Genomic DNA, 17,004 nt, shown 5'->3' on the forward strand with positions numbered 1-17,004 from the left:
AAAGAGGAGACAGAATTCAGACCCTGGTCTTGGAGACTGACAGCCAAGTCTCTGCATTTTCATTTAAATAATCATTTGGAGGAGAGGTGTCTTCTGTCCTATCCTGCCAAATAAAACTTCCAGAAAACTATAGCAAAGGTTCTTTTCCTTCCTTTAAAAAAATGTTAAGCTCTGGCTGGTATGGCTTAGTTGGGTGGAGAGGCGTCTCATAAACTGAAGGGCCATGGGTTTGATTTCCAGTCAGGGCGCATGCCCGGGTTGTGGGTTTTGTTCCTGGTCGGGGTGCACAGGAGAGGCAACCGACCGATGTCTCTCACATCGGTGTTTCTGTCCCTCTCTCTCTCGCTCCCTTCCCCTCTCTCTAAAATCAATAACCATGTCTTCGAGTGAGGATAAGAAATAATAATAACAAAATTAAAATTAAATTTAAAAAATGTTAAAGGGACATATCTTAGGCCTCGGCATCGTGATTCATATTCTATGTGCAGGCGTGTGGCCCTTGAATAGGGTCAGTAGTGTGGGCAGGCAAGCGGACACTTCCTTAAGAGGCAAAGACTGTGTATCTGCAAATGCGCAAGGGATTAGCATGCTGGGCAAGGGACTGACCCAAAACTGCCCTGGAGTGGCACCAATCACAGGCTTTAAATCCTGGTTCTGCTCCTTTCTTGCTCATTATCCATACATGTTTAACAAGAAATCTCCAAATTCAGTGTCTGGAAACAAAAACTTATTACCTCTCAGTTTTCTGTGGCTTGATTGGGCTCATCTGGGCGGTGTCCCTCCAGCTGCAGCCTGGTGGTGGCTGGGGCTGCGGTCACCGGTGGGTCGCCTGGCCTGGATGTCCACCCTGCTCGCTCCCACGGCCTGAATCCCAAGGATAAAAAAAGGGGAAGACGATGAGACATCAGCCTAGGATGGATTTCAAAAGAGTCTTTGACCTTGACCAATGTGGCTCAGTTGGTTTAGCATCGTCCCAAAGGGCGAAGGGTCGCATTCAATTCCAGGCCGGGGTGTATGCTTAGGTTTTGGATTTGATCCCTGGTCGGAGTTATACAAGAGGCAACCAATCGATGTTCACATTGATGTTTCTCTCCCTTTCTCCCTCCCTTTCCCTCTCTAAAAATAAAGTAATAAAAATTTTAAATCAAAATAAAAGTTTTTGGAGAATGGAAGGTGGGTGGAGAAGTGGTATCTGATATTACAGAACAAAGGGAGCTACAAACTAAGTGCCTGTAGAGAGGGGAAACTGAGGAGAAACCAGCCATTTCGCTGCAAAACCCTGGAAGCAGTGATACACAGGAGCTAACTCATATTGGCTCACGAGAGCCGACTGTAAAATTTCAGAAACATTGTCTCTGGGTGGGGCAAATACTACACAGGCATACCACAGAGATATTGTAGGTTAGGTTCTAGAACACCACAATAAAGAGGGTATCACAATAAAGAGGGTATCACAATAAAGCAAGTCTCAGGAAATTTTTATTTTTTCTGTGCATATAAAGGTTATGCTTACACTATCCATGGTCCACTGAGTGTGAAAGAACGTTATGTCTAAAAAACAATGTACATGTCTTAATTAAAAAATACTTAATTGCTAAGAAAGTGCTAACCCTCACCTGAGCCTTCAGCAAGTGGTAACCCTTTTGTTGTTTTTGCTGGTGGAGGGGCTTGCTTCGGTGCCAATGGCTGCTGACTGATCAGAGGCGGTCGCCAAAGGCTCGAGTGGTTTTGGCAACATCTTAAAACAACAATGAAGTTTGCTGCATTAATTGACTCTTCCTTTCATAATGATTTCTCTGTAGCATCCAGTTCTACTGTAGCACAGTAGGACTTCTTTCAAAAGTGGAGTCCATTCTCCCAAACCCTGCCGCTGCTCTATAACCAAGTTTATGTATTGCAATGTTCTAAATCCCTCGTTGTCATTTCAACAATCTTCACAGCATCTTCAATTGGAGGAGATTCCCTCTCGAGAAACCACTTTCTTTGCTCGTCCATAAGAACCGACACTGTCCATTAAAGTTTGTTGTAAGATGGCAGCAGTTTAGTCAGCCCTTCAGGCTCTATTTCTAATTCTCCTTCTCTGGCTATTTCTGTCACATCTGCAGTTACTTCCTCCACTGAAGTCTTGAATCCCTCAAAGTCATCCATGATGGGTTTTAGCGATCTCTTCCGAACTCCTGTTAAAGTTGGTATTCTGACCTCTTCCCATGAATCACAAATGTTCTTAATCACATCTACAAGGGTGACTCCTTTCCAAAGGTTTTCAGTTTACTTTGCTCAGATCCACCACTATCTATGGCAGCTGTAGCTTTACAAAATGTATTTCTTAAATAATAAGACTTGAAAGTCAAAATTAATCCTTGATCCCTGGGCTGCGACGTGGGTGCTGGGTTAACAGGCATGAAAACAGCACGAACGCCATCGCACACCTCCCTCCATCAGAGCTCTCGGCTGCCCAGCTCCGTCGTCAGTGAGCAGCAACACGTTGAAAGGGGTTTTTTCTTCTGAGCAGATCATGATAGTGGGCTTAAAAGATTCGGTAAACCTTGTTGTAAACAGATGCACTGTCACACATCTTATAGAGCACAGCAAAGTAGATTTAGCATAACTCTTAAGGGTCCCCGGATGTTTGGAATAGAAAATGAGCATTGGCTTCTACTTGAAGTCACCAGCTGCATTTGCCCCTCACAAGAGTCAGCCTGTCCAATGAAGCTTTGCAGGCACTGGACTTTCATAGTCAGGCAGTGTGTTCTCCACTCTGGCTATCAAAGTCCAAGATGGCAGCTTCTTCCAATAAAAGACTTCTTTGTCTACACTGAAAATATGTTGTTTAGTGTAGCCACCTTCATTAATCGTCTTAGCTAGATCTTCCTTCTGACTTGCTGCAGCTCCTGCATCGGTATTTGCTGCTTTACCTTGCACTTTTATGTTACAGAGATGGCTTCTTTCTTTTTCTTAAAAAGATTATTTATTTCTTTTTAGAGAGGGGAAAGGAGAGAAAGAGACATCACTGTGTGGTTGCCTCTTGTGCACCCCCCACACTGGGGACCCAGCCCACAGCCCAGGCATGTGCTCTAGACCGGGACTCAAACCAGCAACCCTTTGGTTCACAGGTTGGTACTCAATCCACTGAACCACACCAGCCAGGGTAAGAGGCTTTCTTTCCTTGAACCTCATGAACCAGCCTCTGCCAGCTTCCAGCTCTCCTTCTGCAGCTCCCTCACCTCTCTCAGTCTTCATAGATTTGAAGAGAGTTAGAACCTCAGTCTGGATCAAGCTTTGGCTTCAGGGAATGTTGTGGCTGGTTTACTTTCCTATTCAGACCACCAAAACTTTCTCCATAGCAGCAACAGGCTGTTTCTCATTCTTATCTTCATGTGTTCTCTGGTGTAGTACTTCTAATTTCCTTCAAGAACTTTTCCTTTGCATTTACGTCTTGGTTAACTTTTTGGCATAAGAGATCTGGCTTTGGGCCTCTCTTGGCTTTCAACATGCCTTCCACACTAAGTTTAATAATTTTTGGTATTTAATTTAAAGTTATAGTTGTGTGACTCTTCTTTTGCTTGAACACTTACAGGTCATTATAGGGTTAATAATTGGCCTAATTTCAATATTGCTGTGTCTCAGGGAATAGGGAGGCCCAAGGAGAAGAAGAGAGACGGAGAATGGCTGGTAGGTGGTGCAGTTGGAACACACACATTTCTTGATCAAGTCCACTGTCTTATATGGGTATGGTTTATTGGGCCCCAAAACAATTACAATAGTAATATCAAAGATCACACACCCCATAACAGATATAATGATGAAAAAGTTTGAATTTGCAAGAATTACCAAAATGTGGCAGAGACATGAAGTGAGCAAATGGTGTTGGGAAAATGGCACTGATAGACTTGCTCTCTGCAGGGCTGCCACAAAGCTTCAGTTTGTAAAGGAACAACCAACCTCCACCTCCACCTGCAAAGCCCAATGAAGAAAAACACAGTAAAATGAGGTACACCTGAATAATTCGGTGCTGCTGCCCACCTTCTTTTCACCAAGGTGGGTAATTCTAGGGTCGCCCATTTTACAGACACTTCTTGAGCACTGTACTTAGCCAGGCACTGTGCTGGGTGCTGGGCAACAGTGATCAGCAGAACAGACAAAGGGCCTACTAGCAAGGGTTTACAGCCTATGGGGATATTTCTAAAATAATCATTAAAATAAATACATAATGAGCAATAATTACCAAACATAATAAGCTTAATGAGGGACAAGTACATAAAATAGGCTTTTGAGGGGAGGGACAGGAGTGGTTTTGGGAAGGCCTGAGAATGACAATTCAGCTTAGATGTAGTTAAAGTAGGAGTTAAGGAGGGAGAGGACTGCAGGAGGAGGTGCATTCCCGGAGGCAGGAACAGCATGAGGAAAGGCCTTGCAGTTCAGAGATGGAGGAACACGCGGGTAGAAAGAATAAGTCAGAAGGGAGAGAACACGCAGTCTTCGGCAAGTGATACAAATCCAATCCAGACTGGCTTCAGAAGGTGGCAGCGAGGACTTTACTGGCGCCCATAATTGAGAAGTCCAAGTGCCTACTGACTTCAGATTCAGGGTAAACTCGAAGGGCCGTTTATGTCCCTCGCCCTCTCTGCTTCTCTCAGCATCTCTCGAGGGTTCCCCTCCGGGTATTCCCGCCAGCAAACAGGAGAGCCAGTCTCCAGCAGGCGAGGGCGTTTCTCACGCTTAATTGACCCAGCCGCTTATCCTTTCAGCGAATCAGTGATCTGAGAGGCAGAGCTCCCGTGGTTGGTCCGACTCAGTCACGTGCCAACACACGGTGGGAAGGACTGAGCCGACACCGGTAAAAGCAGGGAGCGGGCGCGGGTGCGTCCCGGGTTAGAGGAGAGTGCGCGGGGAGCGAAGGAAACACAACAAGCGTCCAGTGCGGGGGAGGATTCAGTTTTGTGAAGCGAATTTATCAATGGGCTCGTGGGCCTTACTTTTTGCAGAGGTGTGTCCCTGTAAAGTTGTCTGGCAAAAGAAATGTCTCAAACGACTCTATTTCATGATGTATCACCTAATTTATAATTCGTAAATTGAGATGCTTGTATTTCCCTGCTGCAAGGAAGGTTGGAGTTTGGGGACTGGCTGCCTGTAGCTAGCTGCACAACCACCGATGAAATAGTTTATGTCTTACTTTTTTGAAAAATCCAAAACAGAATGGGAATTGCTGTGCGGTACAGGGGTTAGCTTAGTGCAGAAGTTGATGCAGGCAGCCTGGACTGAAATTCTTGTCCTTTGTCACCGGGCAAGTCATTTAATGTCAGGGTCTCAATTCCCAACACTATTAAAATGGAGATGATAATACCTACTTTATACTCGTTACAGTTAATAAGTGGTAAGCACTTAAGAGGAAGTGTCCTGACACATTGTGCTACATGTGTTTGCTGTTGTAACTATAATAAAGGAAAAACATACTAAATTATAAAGAATTCAGTCAATGGGTACCAAAACACAATTCCTCTATAATATTTTAAAAGAAAGGCAGCAAAGCAAACAATAATAACAGCAAAGCGTTTACTGTATGCCAGGAACTGCTCAAGCCTTTGCGAATGTTGTCTCACTTAATCCTCATAACCCCATGAGATGGGTGGTACTATCACCTCCATTTTCCAAATGAGGCAACTGAGGCTCAGAGAGGTGAAGTGACTTTGCCCAAGGCTACCGGCCAGTGAAGACTTGAACCCAGACATCTGTAATTTCACACATGATACTCAGTGTTCCTCGAAACCAGCCTCTCACTTTCACAGCAGCTCGGGGTACAGTGGCATTACCGGGCGGAGAGGCTCAGCCCCGTCCACCCGCCACCTCTCCGCCAGGACTGGCTCCCTCTCTCGGGCTAGGTGGGCGGGGGCCGCTCCTCCCTCCGTGGGCCACGCCCACAGACCTTAGCCCGGTGTCTCCTCAGACACAGGTCCTGGCCCCGCCTCCCACCCCGCCCTCGGCCCCGCCCACAGACCGCGCCGTCGGCGCCGACGCTGTCCTCTCGCGGGTGGTCGCCATTTTGCTCATTGAGACGCCGTTTGGAGGCTCGGTTCTTTCTTCCTTCGGCAGGCAGCGGAGGCTGCGGCTAGGCCGGGCCTGGGGTCGGGGCCAGGTAGGCAGGGCGGGGGCCAGCGGCGAGTGGCGGCGCGGGCGTTGCGGGGCGCAGGTGCAAGGGACGGGTGGGTGCGACCGGGAGAACCCGGCCTCGCGCCCGCAGCCGCCCCCTCCTCCCTCCTCTCTGGTCTCTGGGTCGCAGGGCCCGGGTGCGGCGCGCGGCCGGCGGGATTCCCCTCTCTGGGCGTCGTTGGGAGTTGAGCCCCAATTATGGGACCTGCGTCCAGGCCGCTCGGAAAACAAGCTCCAACCCAGCCATCGTCGATCCCCAGGCTGACAGAGCCCCTGATTTTAATTGGGCCGTGCGGATCGCGGCGCTTGCTTTGCCGCCGCCGCCCCCCACCCCGCGCCCAGCGATGTTTCTGTTCCCCTCAATTCACGCAGCAGCAGCTGAGAGAGGACCTTGGTGCAGTTTTTCGATATTCTGCTTTGAAAGGTTTTCCCCCAGTATATTAACATTGATGATAAAGATTGTTTTAATGTTGGCGCAGTGTGAGTGTTTAGCGTTTGTAAGGAATAAGGCAACGTGGAATGAGCATTTGCGGCGTGAGGGAGTGTGATTTCTAATGTTTAAAAATTTAAATGCACAAATAAAAATAATTCACCCACATTTTGAACCCCACTAAACCATATCTTTCTTGTCTGTATTCCTGTCCTGCCCTGGATTATACCAGTATTACACAGTTTTGATTAGAGGAGACACAGTTCTGTTCTTACTCTCTTCTTTTGCATAGTCCCAGATACTTTTTAAAAATATTGATTGTATATTTAGTTTTACTTAATTACCGTATAATGGAACCTTTTTTTTATGTCCAGTGTTCCTTCTCAAATTTTGCAGTGACTATTTTTGAGCATATAGCTTTTTCTTTCCTTGGGATTTTGAACCAAAGTTACGTGTTCTTTCTTATGCACTTGATAGAAATTGCTTTCCAAACAAGGCATATTTTACAATAGACATTTTTCAAAATCTGGACAGTAATCAGATCCCACTGCCTGAAGCGCAGAGTTCAGCGGGGCGTCCGTCCGGTGGAGCCGCGGCGGCGCGGGCTGTGCGGCCTGTGTCACGTGCACAGCCGCCTGCCCGGGAGGCGGACCGACGCGGGGACTCGGGGATGGGGTCGCGTCTGCCGCGGAGAGGAGTGTTGCCGTCCCCGAGCCTCACGCAGCCGTGTTCAGACTGGGGCTACTGCGCGCGCAGCGCCCGCCTCCCTGAGCGTAAGGATTCCGAGCGCTCGGAAAATGACGTGAGCCGGGAGAAAACGTTCTCGGGGGAGAAGAGCAGGGCGCCTGGGGTCACGGAGGCGTGCAAGGTACTCAGTGTAGGTTTTACAATTCTATCTCACACCGATATAAAAGACAAATTTTATTTGAGGTACATTACTAATAAAAGTAATTCTTTATGATGCCTCCACTTGCAAAGGTGCTTTCAATTCCATTTGTTAGTCATTGCAACTCTGAAGTCAGGCTTTATTCAACGGACAGTTGTTATTTAACAAACATTTTATTGGGCCTCTGCCATGTGCCAGGTGCTATTCTAGGCACTGGATATACAGCAGAGAATAAAAGAATAAAAAATAATCTGCTGACCTTAAATTCTGATGGGGGAAGCTGTTTTAACAAGTGTCTATTTCTTGTCATGAAGGGAAAGCTGAAGCCTTTAAAGCAAAGTGACCTGCCCAAGGCCTAGTAACTAGTAACCATGGAAGGCGAACTCAAGTCTTCACGTTCTTACTCCAGCCATCTTTAGATAGACGGTGTTTATACTGGGACACTTGAGCGGGAAAGCAATGAACAAAAAAAGGTGGTGTTTGTGCTGCCTGTCACCACCAGGACCAATGAGTAGAGACTAAGGATTGAATGTTTATGGGCTATTTATTCAGATCACTAGCGATCTGAGAAGATAGCAGGTTATGTACCCTCAAAAACTTTTACATCTCAGTTGAGCCAACCCTTTTTATAAGGAGAAGAAAAGGATGGGTAAGGGGTTTGGGATTCAGGGAAAAATGTTCATCATGTAAAAGCTGCAGTCTGGCCATTTTCCCAGCATCCCTTCATTGGTTGACCAGCGATTCTCTGTCTGCGTCCTGGTGAGCGGACTTTCCCTCCCTGGAGCACAGTGGCTCAGATACCATCCTGATGGCTTGCGGTCTTCCTGGGGCACGAAGGTTGAATTGCTTGCAGACCTTCTGGAGTCGGATCGGGCCGGTCACACACTTTAGTTCCTGGAACAACAGCTTTCTACCTGCAGTAATCATTAAGCCTGTTAACTATAACTTAAGGCTAAAAATTTTTAACTCTTCTGTTTCCTCATCACTCCCCCAATATTAGTCTTAACTATTTTCTGTGAGATTAGTTTCGTATGGAAGTAATCATTTTGCTGTGGAGCATGTATTTTAGCATTAGAAAGTCTCTTATGGGGGTTTAAGAATACACGTAATTACACATCCATGTAAGGAGACACACTGTATGCAACAACAAGTTATGATACTGAAAACGATAAAAAGAATGAAAACAGCATATGCCTCTCCAAGACCAGGAATACTAGTTAGCCAGGAGGTTAGTTTAACAAGTCAGTACCAAAGAATCCCTCTCTTCATTTTATCTTGGACACCATTTCATTCACTTGCTTTACTTTATGCTCTGTGAGCTGTGAATTATTCGTCAGGTTGAAGCAGCGGAGTCCTTTAAATTCTTCATATTTGTGATTATGTCTTAGGAGGTAGCCCACAGCTGTGCGATTTTCTAATACCACTTCTCTAACCTGTCCTAGGTCTTGACTGGTGGCCCTAAAAGCTTGACAGGTGGCACTCAAAAGTTTTTACCATCATGCAGGCTAATCTGCTTATTTCTGCGTTCAAAGCGGTTACCATGACTGGCATTACACATATAGTCAAAGATATATAATCAGCTGGGCTAAAAAGGTGCAAGTCACTGTTACCATCAGGCCAAGGGAGAGTTCCTGTTGAGAGGCCCGGTGCAGTGGGGCTTCTGAGGCATAAACACTGTCGATCTTCCTAGAGAGCATGGTCCTTGGAATGTTTGCTGGAACATAGGAATAAACAGTCCTCCCACATATTAGAAACTATCCTGCAGACAATTTAACATGATAAAAGGCATAACGTGTATTAGTGGTGTTGCAGTTCATCTCCACATCTGCTGAAAGTGTAAAAGTTTTTAAGCACAGTTGACAAAAGTTGCACACTCTCCAGCTGGAGCTGCATTAATGACTTCTAAGGAAGACATTTCTCTGTCCTCTACAGTTCCCACTGGTCCACAATTACAAATATGTAAGTAGGTAATCGCCTTATCGATACACTGAAACAAAGTATAATTTTGAGGCTTTCCAGGGGAGTACAAAAACCTACAAGACATGAAGTGGAAGTTCAACATAGGTTCCTCCTGTAACACAAAGGTCAAAGATATTTACAACACTTTTTTGCTAAGTATACCCAAATATTTTCATCTTACTTGAAAGGAGTAAGTTCTTCATAACATGGGGTTAAACACAAAGTAGCCAAAAGAAAGTTACTGTTTTTGAAAGATAACTTTCAGGTCTTGTAGCTCTGTGGTCCATTGTTCCTCCGGTGCTTTCTTTGGTTTGATGAATCCAGGTATTACTCCAGCCAGTGTCACCAAGGTGGGGGTGACGGGGAGTACGTCCCAAGGCCCAGTCCACTTGTCTTCCAGTTGGCTCTCTAGGGGTCCTGTGTTCCAGGTCTTGAGTGGCACCTTATCTCCAGGCTCAAAGGAATGTAGCGAACCTGTGGGGGAGAGGTCCCTAACACAGCTAAGGCCATTAATCACAGCTGAAGTCTGACTTAAACGTCCTCGTATGTAATCCTTCAACTTCACTTCTTGACTTGCAGACATATATATCTCCCACCCCAATCATAGCCTGAAATGGCTGCCCGTACACAATTGTGCAAGGACTCGATTAAATCCCATTTTCAGGAGCCACCCTTATCCTGAGCAGGGCAACAGGTAAACTTGATCCCAATGGAGATGAGTTTCTTGGCACAGTTTGGCTACATTTCCCTTTTTTTAATTTTTTATTTTAAAGTTTTATTTATTTATGTTTAGAGAGGGGAAGGGAGAGAAACATCAATGTGTGGTTGCCAATTGCGTGCCCCATACCGGGGACCTGGCCCGTAACCCAGGCATGAGCTCTGCACTGGGAATTGAACCAGCAACCCTTTGATTTGCAAGTTGGAGCTCAATCCACTGAGCAACACTAGCCACGGTTGGGCACATTTTTCTTCAAGGTGTGATTCATCTTTACCTCTCCAGAAGCCTGAAGTCTCCATGCTGTGTGGAGTCTCCCCTTGATTCCTAAACATTTTCTAAACCTTCCATATAATTTCTGAAACAAAAGCAACTCCAGTATCTCTCTGGACGCTGCTGGGTAGGCCAAAGGGAGGACTTATTTCCCGCAGTAAGTCTTTCACTACTTCGAGGATTTCTCAGTTCTAGTCGGATAAGCCTCTCCTCATCCTGAAAATGCATAAACAAAGATGAACAAATATTTCCATCCTTGGACCCTCAGTGTCTGGGCAAAGTCTGTCTGCCAGTCTTCAAACAGGCACTGCCCTTGGTATTGTTTCCCTTCTTCTTTCTGATGGGGATCTGTCTTCGGATTGTTCTGGCACACGGGCCTTTGGAAGCTCCAGGACCTGCGAGCCATGGTTTAATATAGGTGGTTCAGACCCCAGCTCTTAGCTTTCTCTGTCTGCAGTCGAATATTCAGGGTCGAATTATGGCAAGTCTTGGATGGGTACCAAAGGCATATGGACGCCCCTCTGGCAGCCTCTTTCACTGTTCAACCAGCAGGTGGTTTCCTCTAGCCACTTAGGTGTCCTCTTTCTGACGCCCGGGGTCGTAACTGCTCCCTGTAAAGGTACCTGACCAGCCTCTAATAATTTAAAATTTCCATTGCATGCTTAATTTCCTTTGTATTGGAAGTTAATAGTCCTCTTTCCTTCCAGATACACGTTCGCTCTCTTTTAAATCAATTCTGCTAGAGTAAACATCGTCAGTTATTTCAGCGCGGTCATGCATTGGCACGGCTGAGGCGGGCTCCGGGAGAAGGGGGGAAGGGTTTAACGGGCAGTGGGGAGTGGCTTGGTACCTGCCCCTTCTTCCAGCCTTGAGCCACGACTTCCCTCTCTGCTCCAGCAGGCTCAGCACAGGGTGGGGTGCATACACGGTGAGAGGCTGTCCCAAGGGAGACTTGTAGGCGTCCTGTAAAAGCTCACGGGTGGCTGCCACTGCTCTCCAGCAGGCTGGCTACCCCCGGACAGTGTGATCTAGTTTCTTTGACAAGTCCAGTAAGACTCCTTTTGCCAGGTTCAAGCAGGAGCCCAAGAAACCTTGCTGCTTGTTGGCAAATCTGGGCCTTCCGTGCCGATCCTTTACAGCCACAGGATGCCGCATGGTTCCAGGTAGCTGTCCTATTAGTTAAATGATGCATGTACCTATTGTAACAGAGTTCCTCCTTCTAGTTTTAGATCTTTTAAGTCCTGGGTCAGGGTCTCTGAAAATCATGGGGGAATTCTTGAACCCTTGTAAGACTGTCCAGCAGTACTGAGCCTTGACCCGAGATACCGGGTCCTGCCATTCAAATACAAACAACCATTGAGAGTCTTGGTCAACCAGAATGCAAAAAAACAAACCAACCATCTTTTAAGTCCAGAACTGAATACCAGAGGCTGTGCCCGGGTGTACTGTTCTGTACAGTGTCATTTATGGCCCTTCAGTCATGTATTGTACAGGGGGTGGCAGGGCCGAATGAGCCCATATGCCTGAAACTTCTGAATTATCGGGCACATCCCCTCCAGGGTCTCCTTTCGCCCGGGTACGGCCTCCTATCGGGAGTCCCTGTCCCTGGTCTGAGGTCGGCTTTCACGGCGGAGGCTCGCTTAGCCCCGGCCTTCCAGCAGCCCACGCAGCGGGGTTTACCTGATTCTCAATTTCTTCTAGCCAGCGCTGCTTTCCTCCTCCTTCCTGCGGTTACCTAAGGAACTGCTGGGCATGCTCTGGAGGGACCTTAGGTGGAGCTGTTGTTATTCAAGAAAGTGATTTGAGCACAGAGTTGATAACAAATCCCTTCCCAGAAGAGGAAATCCACATCTCCTAGAGCACATTCTAATGGCTTCAAAGAAAACTGGCTTTCAGGGCTTCCCGAAATTTTAGTTACAGTTCAGCTAGAGGTCTATTGACCACAGAATATGTTGTTCTGCTATCAATCAAAAAGGTCTGTTTGTCCCCCCACTGTTAGTTTTTTGAGTTCTCCGGCTCTGACCTCCTTTTCCCTCACTTGGGATACTAATTTTTCCAGTGCCCTTTTCCCTTGCAATATGATTGTCCTGCCCCTGTAGAGGCTTGTCCTCCACTGAATTTGTTGGGACAGGGAGACTAGTTCAGGCTGACCTGCTCTGGCTCCCTCAGCTGAGTAAGGAAGATGCCCCCCAGGGCTGGAGGGGCAGTGGGAACCCTGACGGTGCTCACAGCAGCCGAACACCCTGACATTCCTGGTCCCTCTCCTGAGCTGCTGCCACCTGCCGCAGGCAAATATCTTTTTCTCTTGGACATTAATCTGTTCCTTTTAATCCTACATCTTTATTATGCAAAGTCATAAGGGCCTGTACATAAGGTATTTCATTCCATTTCCCGGATAATTGACAAAACTCTAATTGCAGTATAGTATAGTAATTTAAAGACCTGTTCAGTGGCCAGCGTCCTCCTGAGTCCAGCTTATACATAAGCCAAGAGGTATTACGATAAAAAATAATTTTCTTTTTAGTCACGTTTATAGGCACAGGTCAACTAGTCAGCCTAAATTTGCCCCAAAGGGCTGTTTTCCCAGGACGATCTCCCCCACCCCATTCTTCCAGACAGAGCTCTGTAGTATCACATAAACCAGATTGCACCTTCATTCCTGATGACTGTTCTAAATTGTAACCTGAGACTGGATTCCTGAACCAGAAGCCAGTGATTTGGTGTGACAGGGAAGGTGCTGGGGATTGCCAGGAGTCAAAGAAGTAGAGTCCCCAAGTGAAATCACTTGGCAGCTGCTGGGGAGTCTCTAGGTCTGCACCCTGGGGCCCCCCAGTCTGGGCAGCCAGGGGGACTCCCTGCCAAGTACCCCGACTTACCAGAGCGTCCTGAAGCTGTCCTGGAAGGAGGCGCCTGAATACGGAACCAGCAAAGTCAGCATTCGTGCTGACGTCACTACCAGAACCAATAAGTAGAGATGAGGATCGAATCTTTATCGACAGTTTATTCATATGGCCGGTGATCTGTGAAGACCGTAGATTATGACCTAAAAAACTCTTTCATCTCAAGCTGCCCCTTTTTTATAAAAAGGGGTTTGCAATTCAGGAAGAAAGTAGGTAAGGGGTTTGGGATTCAGGGAAAATGGTTAATCAGGTAAAAGCTGCAGTCTGCGATTTTCCCAGCATCCCTTCACCTGACCAGCGCGATTCTTTATCCGAGTCCTGGTGAGCAGACTTTCCCTCCCTGGAGCACAGTGGCTTAGATTGCATCCTGATGGCTTGCGGTCCTCCCGGCACGAAGGTTGAATTGCTTGTAGGCCTCCTGGAGTCAGGGTAGGTCCGGTCACACACTTTAGTTCCTGGAACAACAGCGTTCTACCTAGCATTAATCACTAAGCCTGTTAACTGTAACTTAAAGCCAAAAATTTTTAACTCTTGGGTTCCTCCAACAGCAACACACTTTAATAATAGCTTCCCTTTATTGAAATATGGATGACATGTTCTGAATTTGTTAGCATGTCCAAAAGCAAGTAGTTTTTCATTGTAGACCTAACAGATTGTCAAATCTCATTCAAACAGGAGTATGATTAGCTTTTTGAAAGGTGCTGAAATTTTCTGTGTTTTCACATGTGTTATAACTCTCACATTCTAAAGTAAATTTAGGCCCTGTCCACGTAGCCCAGCTGATTAGAGAGCATTGTCCCGAAACACCAAGGTTGTGGGTTCCATCCCTGGTCAGGGTACGAGAGTCAACCCATGCATGCATAAATAAGTGGAATAGCAAAGCGATGTGTCTCCTTTTATCCCTCTCTCTCAAAAATCAGTAAAAAAAATTTTTTTTAAAGTAAAGTAAATTTAGCCCTGGCTGATGTGGCTCAGTGGATTGAGTGCTCGCCTGTGAACCAAAGGGTCACCAGTTCAGTTCTCAGGGCACACGCCTGGGTTGCCCCAGGTCCCCTGTAGTGGGGCACATGAGAGGCAGCCACACAGTGATGCTTCTTTTCCTCCCTTTCTCCCTTCCCCTCTGTCTAAAAATAAATAAATAAACATTTTTTAAAAAGTAAATTTAGAAAAATGTCAAAGTAATTCTAGTTTATGAGAAAAATGGGAGTGTTCTCTTTTTTGTGTGTGATTCTTTTTTAAAAATTCATTTTTTAATTACAGTTGACTTATAATTTTATATTAGTTTAAGGTGTGCACTGTAGTGATTAGACATATCCTCACACAGAGATCTTGCCCATAGTCTAGTACCCATCTGACACAGTTGTTCTAATATTGTTGACTATATTTTCTGTGTTGCACTTTACATCCCTGTGACCGTTTGAATAACTGGCAGTTTGTACATCTTAATCCCTTTCACCTTTTCCACCCTCCTCCCCTTAACCTCTTCCCATCCGGTACCCATTGATTCGTTCTTTGCATCTGTGAGTTTGTTTGTTTTGTTTTTTTTAGATTTCACATATAAGTGAATCATACGGTGTTGGTTTTTCTCTCTGACCTTTTAATTTTTTTTTTTTAAAGATTTTAGGGTGGGGGGAATGGGTGGAGGGTGGTAAAGGGGGAAAATTGAGACAACTGTGACAATAAACGTGATTAAAAAATCTTAAAATAATAAGAGTTAAAAAAAGATTTTATTTATTTTTCAAGAGAGGGGAAGGGAGGGAGAAAGAGAGGGAGAGAAACACCAATGTGTGGTTGCCTCTCATGCTTCCCCTGCTTGGGATCTGGCCTGTGCCCTGACTGGGAATCAGTCCGGTGACCCTTTGGTTCACAGGTCAGCACTCGATCCACTGAGCCACACCAGCCAGGACCTGACTTCTAAAATTTTTCGAGCAACCTCCAAACTGTTTTCCCTAGTGTCTGCCCCAATTTACAATCCCAACAACAGTGCACAGAGTTTCCCTTTTCTCCACATCTTTGCCAACACTTGTTTATTGATTTATTGTCGATAGCCATTCTGATAAGTGTGAGATGATATCTTATATTAGTTTTAATTTGTATTTCTCTGATAATTGGAGACATTGAACACCTTTTCATATTGGCCATCTGTATGTTCTCTTTGTAGAAATATCTACTGAGGCCCTGTGTCCATTTTTTAAATTGGATTTTTGTTGTTGTTGTTGTCTAAGTTCCATATTTGTATATTAACCCATTATTGGATGTAAATACCTTCTCCCATTCAAGTAGGTTGTCTTCATGTTGTTGATGGTTTTTATTTCAAAAACTGTTTAATAGTCCCATTTGTACTTTCTTTTGTTTCGCTTGCTTAGGAGACATCCAAAAAATATCACCAAGAGTGATGTCAGAGGGTTTCTAGGAATTTTATGGTTTCAGGTCTTATATTTAAGTCATTAATCCATTTTGAGTTTATTTTTGTATATGGTGTAAGAAAGTGGTCTAGTTTCATTTTTGTCCAGTTTTCCCAACACCATTTATTGAAGAGACTGTCTTTACCCCCATTGTATGTTCTTGCCTCCTTTGTCTTATATTAGTTGACCATATAGGTGTGGGTTTTATTTCTGAGCTCTTTATTCAGTTCCATTGATTTATATGTGCCTGTTTTTATGCCAGTACCATGCTGTTTGATTACTGTAGCCTTGTAGTATAATTTGGTATCAAGTAGTGTGATACATCCAACTTTGTTCTTCTTTCTCAATATTGTTGTGGCTATTTGGGGTCTTTTGTGGTTCCATATAAATTCAGGATTATCTGTCCTAGTTCTGTGAAAAATGCCATTGGTGTTTTGAAAGGGATTGCATTGAATCCTATTGCTTTGGGTAATGTGGACATTTTAATGATATTCTTTCTACCTATGAACATGGTATATTCATTTCATTTATTTGTATCTACTTCAGTGTCTTACAGTTTTCCAAGTCCAGGTCTTTTACCTGGTTGTTTGAATTTATTTTTAAGTATTTTGTTCTTTTTGATGCAATTGCCGAAAGGATTATTTTCTTAACTTCTCTTTGTGACGATTCATTATTGGTGTATTAAAAGAATGCAACTGATTTCTGAATGTTAATTTTGTATTCTGCTACTTTACTGAATTTATTTATTAGTTCTAATAGTGTTCCGGTGGAATATTTAGGGTTCTCTCTACAGTGTTGTATCATCTGCAAATGACAATTTTACTTCTTTCCAGTTTAGAAGCCTTTTCTTTCTTTTTGTCTGTTGGCTGTGGCTAGGACTTTCTATACTGTGTTCAATAAAAGTGTCTTGTTCCTGACCTTAAAGAAAAAGCTTTCAGTTTTTCAGTGTTGAGTATGATACTAGCTGTGGGGTTGTCTATTGCTTTTATTAGGTTGAGATATGTTTTCTCTACCCCTAGCCTGCTGAGAGTTTTGGTTATAAATGGATGCTGGATTCTGTCAGATGCTTTTTCTGCATCTATTGATACATTCATATGATTTTTATCCATCATTTTGTTCATATGGCATATTATGTTAACTCATTTGTGGATATTGAACCAGTCTTGCATTCTGAGAGTTAATCCCACTTGATCGTGGTGTATGATCTTTTTAATTTATTGCTAAATTTGGTTTGCTAATACTTCATTGAGGATATTTGCATCTGTGTTCGTCAGAGATAGTAGCTTATA

General features: G+C 44.8%; 1 protein-coding gene across 2 annotated transcripts in view; it reads left to right on the forward strand.

Annotated features, from left to right (window-relative positions):
* The first annotated feature begins 6,030 nt into the window (after positions 1-6,030).
* PRPSAP2 (phosphoribosyl pyrophosphate synthetase associated protein 2) overlaps positions 6,031-17,004 on the forward strand; it is a 56,975-nt gene continuing 46,001 nt past the window's right edge. For both annotated transcript variants that reach the window (XM_054571147.1, XM_054571148.1), the window contains exon 1: positions 6,031-6,133. The gene's annotated coding sequence lies outside the window, so the exon portion shown is untranslated. The remainder of the gene's footprint in view (positions 6,134-17,004) is intronic.

The sequence above is a fragment of the Pteronotus mesoamericanus genome, unplaced genomic scaffold, assembly GCF_021234165.1.
Source record: "Pteronotus mesoamericanus isolate MK-2021 breed Mesoamerican mustached bat unplaced genomic scaffold, CSHL_Meso_final contig_22, whole genome shotgun sequence".
Classification (NCBI taxonomy): Eukaryota; Metazoa; Chordata; class Mammalia; order Chiroptera; family Mormoopidae; genus Pteronotus; species Pteronotus mesoamericanus.